This window comes from Synchiropus splendidus, chromosome 5, assembly GCF_027744825.2.
Source record: "Synchiropus splendidus isolate RoL2022-P1 chromosome 5, RoL_Sspl_1.0, whole genome shotgun sequence".
NCBI classification, from domain to species: Eukaryota; Metazoa; Chordata; class Actinopteri; order Syngnathiformes; family Callionymidae; genus Synchiropus; species Synchiropus splendidus.
Window position 1 is genome coordinate 17,618,768 of NC_071338.1, and position 6,802 is coordinate 17,625,569.

The following is a 6,802-nucleotide window of genomic DNA, read 5'->3' on the forward strand; positions in this document are numbered from 1 at the left end:
TGTGTGATCAGTATGGTGTATATTTAGATCAGAAACCCAAATCCATCCCAACAATATGCCCAGGGTTTAGGCCATTTTCCCTCACTTGGTCCCAAAGCACATCTACATGTAAGTTACCATGGTACAATGTGTTCTTTATACACTATTTTGATCAATAAGACCTTGCTAATACCAAATGAAACACATGAAAATAAATGTCACGTGTATGATCTTCAGGGAGTCTCATTAGAATGCCAGCTCGTACATAAAAAATATAATAATGACGATGATTGATGTATTTCAGGAGAGAGAAAATATGTGTGTTTTTCAAGTGAGGGGATTTGAAATTCCCACATGCCTAAGACTTGCCATAACAGTTAAACCCCCGGACTTGTGTGTGCAGTGGTGGCACCCGGCCAAGCCAAATAATACAATAATGAATAATATGAAATAATATGGTGCTAGAAAGGTGCCTGCTATATATATATATATATATATATATATATATATATATATATATATATATATATATATATATGCATTACTGCGTGGTTTCCTGCCTTATTTACGAAAAGGCTTCTACCCAAAGTTGTTTACCAATTCTAATGCTGAGACAATATTTTTTTCAAAAAAACCAATGCAAGATGGGATTGTTCAATTGCTATGCTAATAATGACTGTAAGAAGTGTGGAATTACGACTGCCCTAAGGGAAAAAATGAGAGCATTAGCATTAGCATATCGCGTAATTTCATCGTCTCTCAGTGGCCTCCCGATATGAATGTTATCTGTACATTGAATGGACAGTTTCGAAGCAGAGATAATGCATCCACATAGGCTTGTAGGATTCTACTGTGCCCCCTGTGAGGTACAGTAGGCTGTGATCAGACCACATGACCCTGAAAAACTTTTCCGCTTGCTCACTTGACTTTGAGACAAGTTCCAAGGAAGGAGGTTAAATCCAGAACAGGGGTGGGTAACCAAATTTCCTAAGGGGCCAGTTTATACATTGTGACTGTTGGGAGGTTCTGTCCAGCCAAGAGAAATAAAGGATAAAGAAAAAGAGCCTTAATCTGTTCCCAAGTTGCAAGTAAGGATAGAAGCAAGCGTAGTTGTAGAATACAATCTAATACAATAGTTATTAGATTATATATTTTGTCATGGTATCATCATCATATATCATCAACTATCAAAAACTACAAATGAAAAGAATACATTTTACATTATTTTAGAGTTGAACTTGTGGCGAACAGTAGTTTAAGGAGGCATTGTTCCAAGAAGTGTTTTATATTTCTACTCTCATCTCATGAGGGCAGCACGTTTCCCAGTTCTGATTGAGAAGTAAGATATGTGAAAGATTCCTGGTCATTGAGTTTCGCCGTAGGGTTGTGTGTTATGGACAAGAATGAACGAGTGACTTTACAAACAAAATAATCTGCAATAATCTCAACAACTCCCTGACTTTCTTGACATAATTTAATAATCATTTAACGATAATAATGTGCAAAGTTTCTTCACCAATTGAATAAAGTTTTAGACAAAGAGAAAAAGAAGATGAAACCTGCTTTTGCCACCACATAAAAGGCAGAATGTTCAAAAACTGGCTCCTGTCTCCTGTGGCAGACTGTCCTGGGGTTGGTCCAGTAGTTGCAAGAAGTGACACCTTGAGTCAATGAAATCTATTCTCAAACGGACACAGTTTCACCACTGCACACTCATCTCCAGCTTCCCTCCGTCTCACCACTTTGCCAGCCAAGTCTGCCCACATTAGCATGGTGGGTTTCCTCCTACTCAAGAGTCACTTCATGGGCAAAGACCACGTTGGAGACTGTGTAGGCGGACTGCGGACATGAGTGCATCTTTTCTGTGGTTCTAATGAAAATACAGATTTTTTAATCCAAGGGAAACCAGCTCAGCCCCGTCTGACACCCGCGGCTTCTTTTGGTTGAGATGGGTGAGGTATTATTAGCACCACTTGAACTGTTCAATGTTCTCTCTCCGAGAAGTGCAATCATGGAAATGCTTGAATCAAGATGTGTCGGAGCACGTGGATGATAATGTGTGGGGGTCTGAGAGGACATTTTCATGTGCTCTGTCTGGTGCATGACATTTATCAAACCTGAAGTCTGAAATAGATTTTGCAAATAATCCCGGCAAATGTCCTGATTTTTATTCTTCAGATTTATTTCAGAAAATGCTCTGATCTGTCAAAGAAGTTCGGGTGTGTCAGAGCTTCTGACTCTGGAATCAGAAGTGGTTCCATTTGGTTGGTATTATTGTAACGTCACACTTAGCCTCACCTGCAGTGGAAAACATCAAGAAGCTGGAGAGCACTTATTTTAGCTTAGATAAAAATTAACAACAATATGCACTCGACCCTAAGAAAGGAGCAAAAACTGGGGTCAATGTGAGAGTTGACTGTGGTATAATCAAATAAAGCACTGTCAGGATGTTGTTTGTGAGACAATGCAAGGGACCAAAGCATTGGAGGGATCTGAGCAGGGCCAGTAAATATAGTTACTATTTCATGCATTGTAAAATCATATGCATTTTTAAAATTTCACTGTAAATATTACATATTATAATATTTTAGGATTCTCTTTTTTGTTTTGTTTTTTTTTTGTCTTTTTTAAGTTGTTAATGGCTGTGCAAAAACATTAAAAAAAAAAAAAAAGTGTGATATACTAGAGGAGGATTCAAAATAACGATAAGCAAAACAACAACAAAAAAACAAGAACAACAAAGTAGTAACAGTTGTTCCCCATCATGTGCTCTTTTTTCAGGCTAGGAAAGTGAGCACCAATTCTACTTACACGCCACAAATTCCTGGGCGCAGAAGGATGCTGACCACAAGTTGCAGCAGAACACCAAACGGTGATGGATGAGGTTGAATTTCCTGCTGCTGTACGGGCTTCTTCAGATGAGAGCAGATGTTTATCAGCATTTCAAGATTTCAGGTGAAGTAGGTAGCTGGCGGAAGGTGGGGTCACTCAGGGTGATGGGGGTGTCTCTGTGCGCTCTATGAGCTTCTCTGTTTTCGTTTTGACGCCCAGGTTGTTGCTATCGCCGAACAAGCTTATAAATGTGACCACTGACCTTTAATAGGACTAAGATGAGTGAGATGAAAGTTGTTCAATGTGAAAGCTTCACAAGCTTGACCAAGGAACCAGCTGTCCATGTACAGGAGAAGGAGCGGAGACAGGACGCACCTTGGCAGCCACAGAACTTCCCTCCCACTCTTGTGCACTACTGAGCTGGTAACTCTTGTGTTGGTCATTGACAGTGCTGCAGGATGAACCTAAAGCTTTGTCTATATCTTGATCCTATTAGCTGATACCGACGCCAATTCAACCGCCTTTCATTTGCAGAACACTTATTTATTACTGCTTGAACCACTTTGGGTTTCCAACTCATGTTGTCAGTTAACAGTCCATCAATACACAACGGCTGACAAAGTCTAAATGTGGACATTTGTTAGAGGAAGCAGCCCATTCGTGTCCTGACGTCAGAGCTTTTATGTATTCCAGCTGCATATTAAATCAAATTGTTGATTTCCAGCTTCCTGTCATGACATTCTGAAAAGTACAGCTGATTGCAGCCTCTTGGGTTCCATAAATAGACTGTCAGTGGTCCATTTGGTTTGACTGACAGTTTGATCTTGTTCTCTGAAGAGTCGTGTTTTGCCCACTTTTGCTTTCCTGCTTCATATTTTCAGATCTCATGAGTATATGCTGCTGCACGTAATTCCCCTATATCCTGCTAGTGGAGGACATTTAGAGCCCTCAACGGACATGCTGTAAAAAGCATGTAATTATGTGAGATTTCAATAAAAGGAGATCAGAAAAATAAAGGTATAATTATTGATATTGAAGAGAAGGTGATAGCGTGGATAAAAGGTTGTGTGCTATGCTATGGCATTTACATCCATCCTTACATCACATCTGCCTCTCTGGAAAATCTCCACGGCACAAATCAAGGTTATTATAGATAATAAAAAAATGAACAAAATAAAATAGTATTTTAAAAAACATTTTTAAACAACTTAAATGAAATAAATTAATTAACAGAAGTATGATTTAACCTATTGATTTGGGCTGGATCTAAAACATCTATCGGAAGCGTGCACCTCAAAGCGTCCAATGGTACAGTACATCTGACGAGTATGATGCAGTTTTTCTTTTCTTTCCAATGACTATCAAACATAGAAGAAGTGCTCTGCAGTGGAAGCGGTTGATAGAACGTGTAGCACTACTCAAGGAAAAAATCTGAAAGTCCATTTGAACAGGGTGAAAAGACGCGCAGGATGAAGTGTGTCATGGAGGATGACCAGTCAGGGGACTTTGGTGAGTGGGGTCATGATGACGCACACACACATAAGCCAAGTCCAAACATTTGTCCAAACATTGTGTAGTAATCATTTGTTAATGTGGTGTTTTCTAGAAATAAAAAATGGAACATATATATTTCCTACCTTTTTTTTTTTAGAGTGTATTGGGTTTTTCAGTTGGCTCTTTGTATGTTTTCTCAGACTGAGCTCCATGAGACTCTCAAGCAATGTGATATGACTCATGAATGAGTTCACGTTGTTATGTTCATGAGCGTGTTCAGACTGTTGGGTTTGGGGATTTTTACCTTTTTTCAATCTTGCAAATGACAAATACACCATATTAGAAAAACAAACAAAAACTCACTAAAACTAACATCCCCTCTATAAAAATAACTAAATAATATATATATATATAACAATATAAAAACTAAAACTAATGAATCAAAAATCCCAAACTATTATAACCTTGCCATAAACACAGACACACAATTCAAATTAATTTCTATCCATGCTTTCCACATTTGGTTGTGTCTTCAGTTCCACATTTATATCTAAAGTCTGCTACTCCCAGTTTTCCATAAACAACACAGGAACAAGTGCTCAATTTTTTCCAGGTGTTTCCATCTTATAAATAACTGTCTCTTTTTATTGAATATTTATCCATATTTTTGTGCTGATGGATTTAATATATCCTACTTTAATGAGTGTACTTTTACTTACTACTACTACTACTACTATACTTTTTGAATGTATGTGATGTTGAGCAGGATCAGAGGAAATGAGATGTTTTATATAGAAGACATTTTATGATGCCTTCATCTAATTGACTCAATAGAGTGGTTGAGGAATTCACTGCTTTTCGCTGAGCTTTGAAAAATTAAAATGAGCCTTCCTTCTCATAATCCCTCAGTTGTGGATTGTTGTACTCGCTGGAACTTGCTGAGTAAACTGTTCCCACTGAATTTGGCAGTAGGTAGCGTCCACATGAACAAAGGAAGGAAACTTCTATAGTGATAAATAAGTCTTCCACAGAGCCAGAGACTTCAGTCTTAACACATGCTTTACACTTTTATCTTTGTTAATACAGGCTCTTATCTGTGTTGGAGAAGGATTAACAGCTTTCATGTCTTGTCTGTCAGTGTCAGTGTGAAACAAACCAGCCTTCTATAATCGCCAGCGGTCAAAACGGCTCGGCCAAATTCTATTTTTAAATCGCTTTCTGCTTTTATTTCTTGTCAAGACAAGTATCAGTTACCGTCAGAGCATCAAGAGCAGGAACCTTTCGCGGCTTTCCCCAAATCATCTCAAGCATCTTTCGAAGTGTTGCTATGGTACAAGAGGCTGGAGCACTTTAGACACAATGATGCAACATAGTGAGCCAGTAAGCCGCGTCGCGCTTTTGTGGCACTTTTCCTGTCAGTGGGTCAGCTTGGCTGTTGACATGCAAAAGCCTAACAGCCGCTGACCTTTTCCTGGCGGTCGGGGATTTTGAGCAATTCACATTAAGCAAACACAATTTACCAAAAGGGCAAATGCTTTTCATAATTGCAAGGCATTAGTTCCATTAATGCCTTTATAATGTTGTAAATGTGTTTAACCCTTCACTGTCTGGATAAACAAACTTGAAAACCTTTCACTGACTCCACCACTTCACTGTGCGTTACAAAAGCAATGTACAATGCAGTTTGTCTTTTTTGATTTCCTTCTTTACCTGAAATTACTATTAAAATGCAGAACGAATGGTCAGATAAATGTGTGAAATTTTGATCATATTCATTGAGCAGATTCCTTAGATATCAGTCTCTTAAATCACAATCATTTAAGCCAGAACTGGGCAAAGTGCGGCCTGGGGGCCATATGCGGCCGCATGTTTGTATTTTCGTGTCCCTTTTGTTACCAGACAAAAACTATACTGTTTTTCTGCCTTTTTTGGTTCTTGCTCTTTTAGTCACCACCACCAGTTTTTGTTTTATTGGCCATTTTTGTGTGTTTTTCTTGTTCCTCAAAATACATTGAAGGAATAACATGGAAACATCTTGTCCATAGTTACAGTATGCTGATCCATATTCAAATTAAGTGCATGTAAAATGAAATATTTCAATAGGTTTCATGGCATATTCACACTTCTTAATATCCTTAATGGCATTTCATCTTCTTTGGTTCATTTTGTCCTTGTTCCTTGTCACTGTATTTTGTAGTCATCGCTGTCTTTCTTTTGGCATGTTGGCCCCTCACAACCATTATAGTTTCTAATGTGGTCACCTCTGATTTAAGCACATCGGTTTATTCAATCCTATTGAAATATATCCTGCATTTTGAAGTTATTCAAAGTGGTATGTACCATTACTCCGAAATAAAACAAGAATCATTTCCATTTCCATTTATATAGGGATTGCATTACTACTACTTCTACTGACCGAAACTGCTCTGTAATGATTCTCAGTTTTTTAAAGAGTCAAATCAGATTGAGAAAGAAGACATGTTTTTAAACGTCTTGA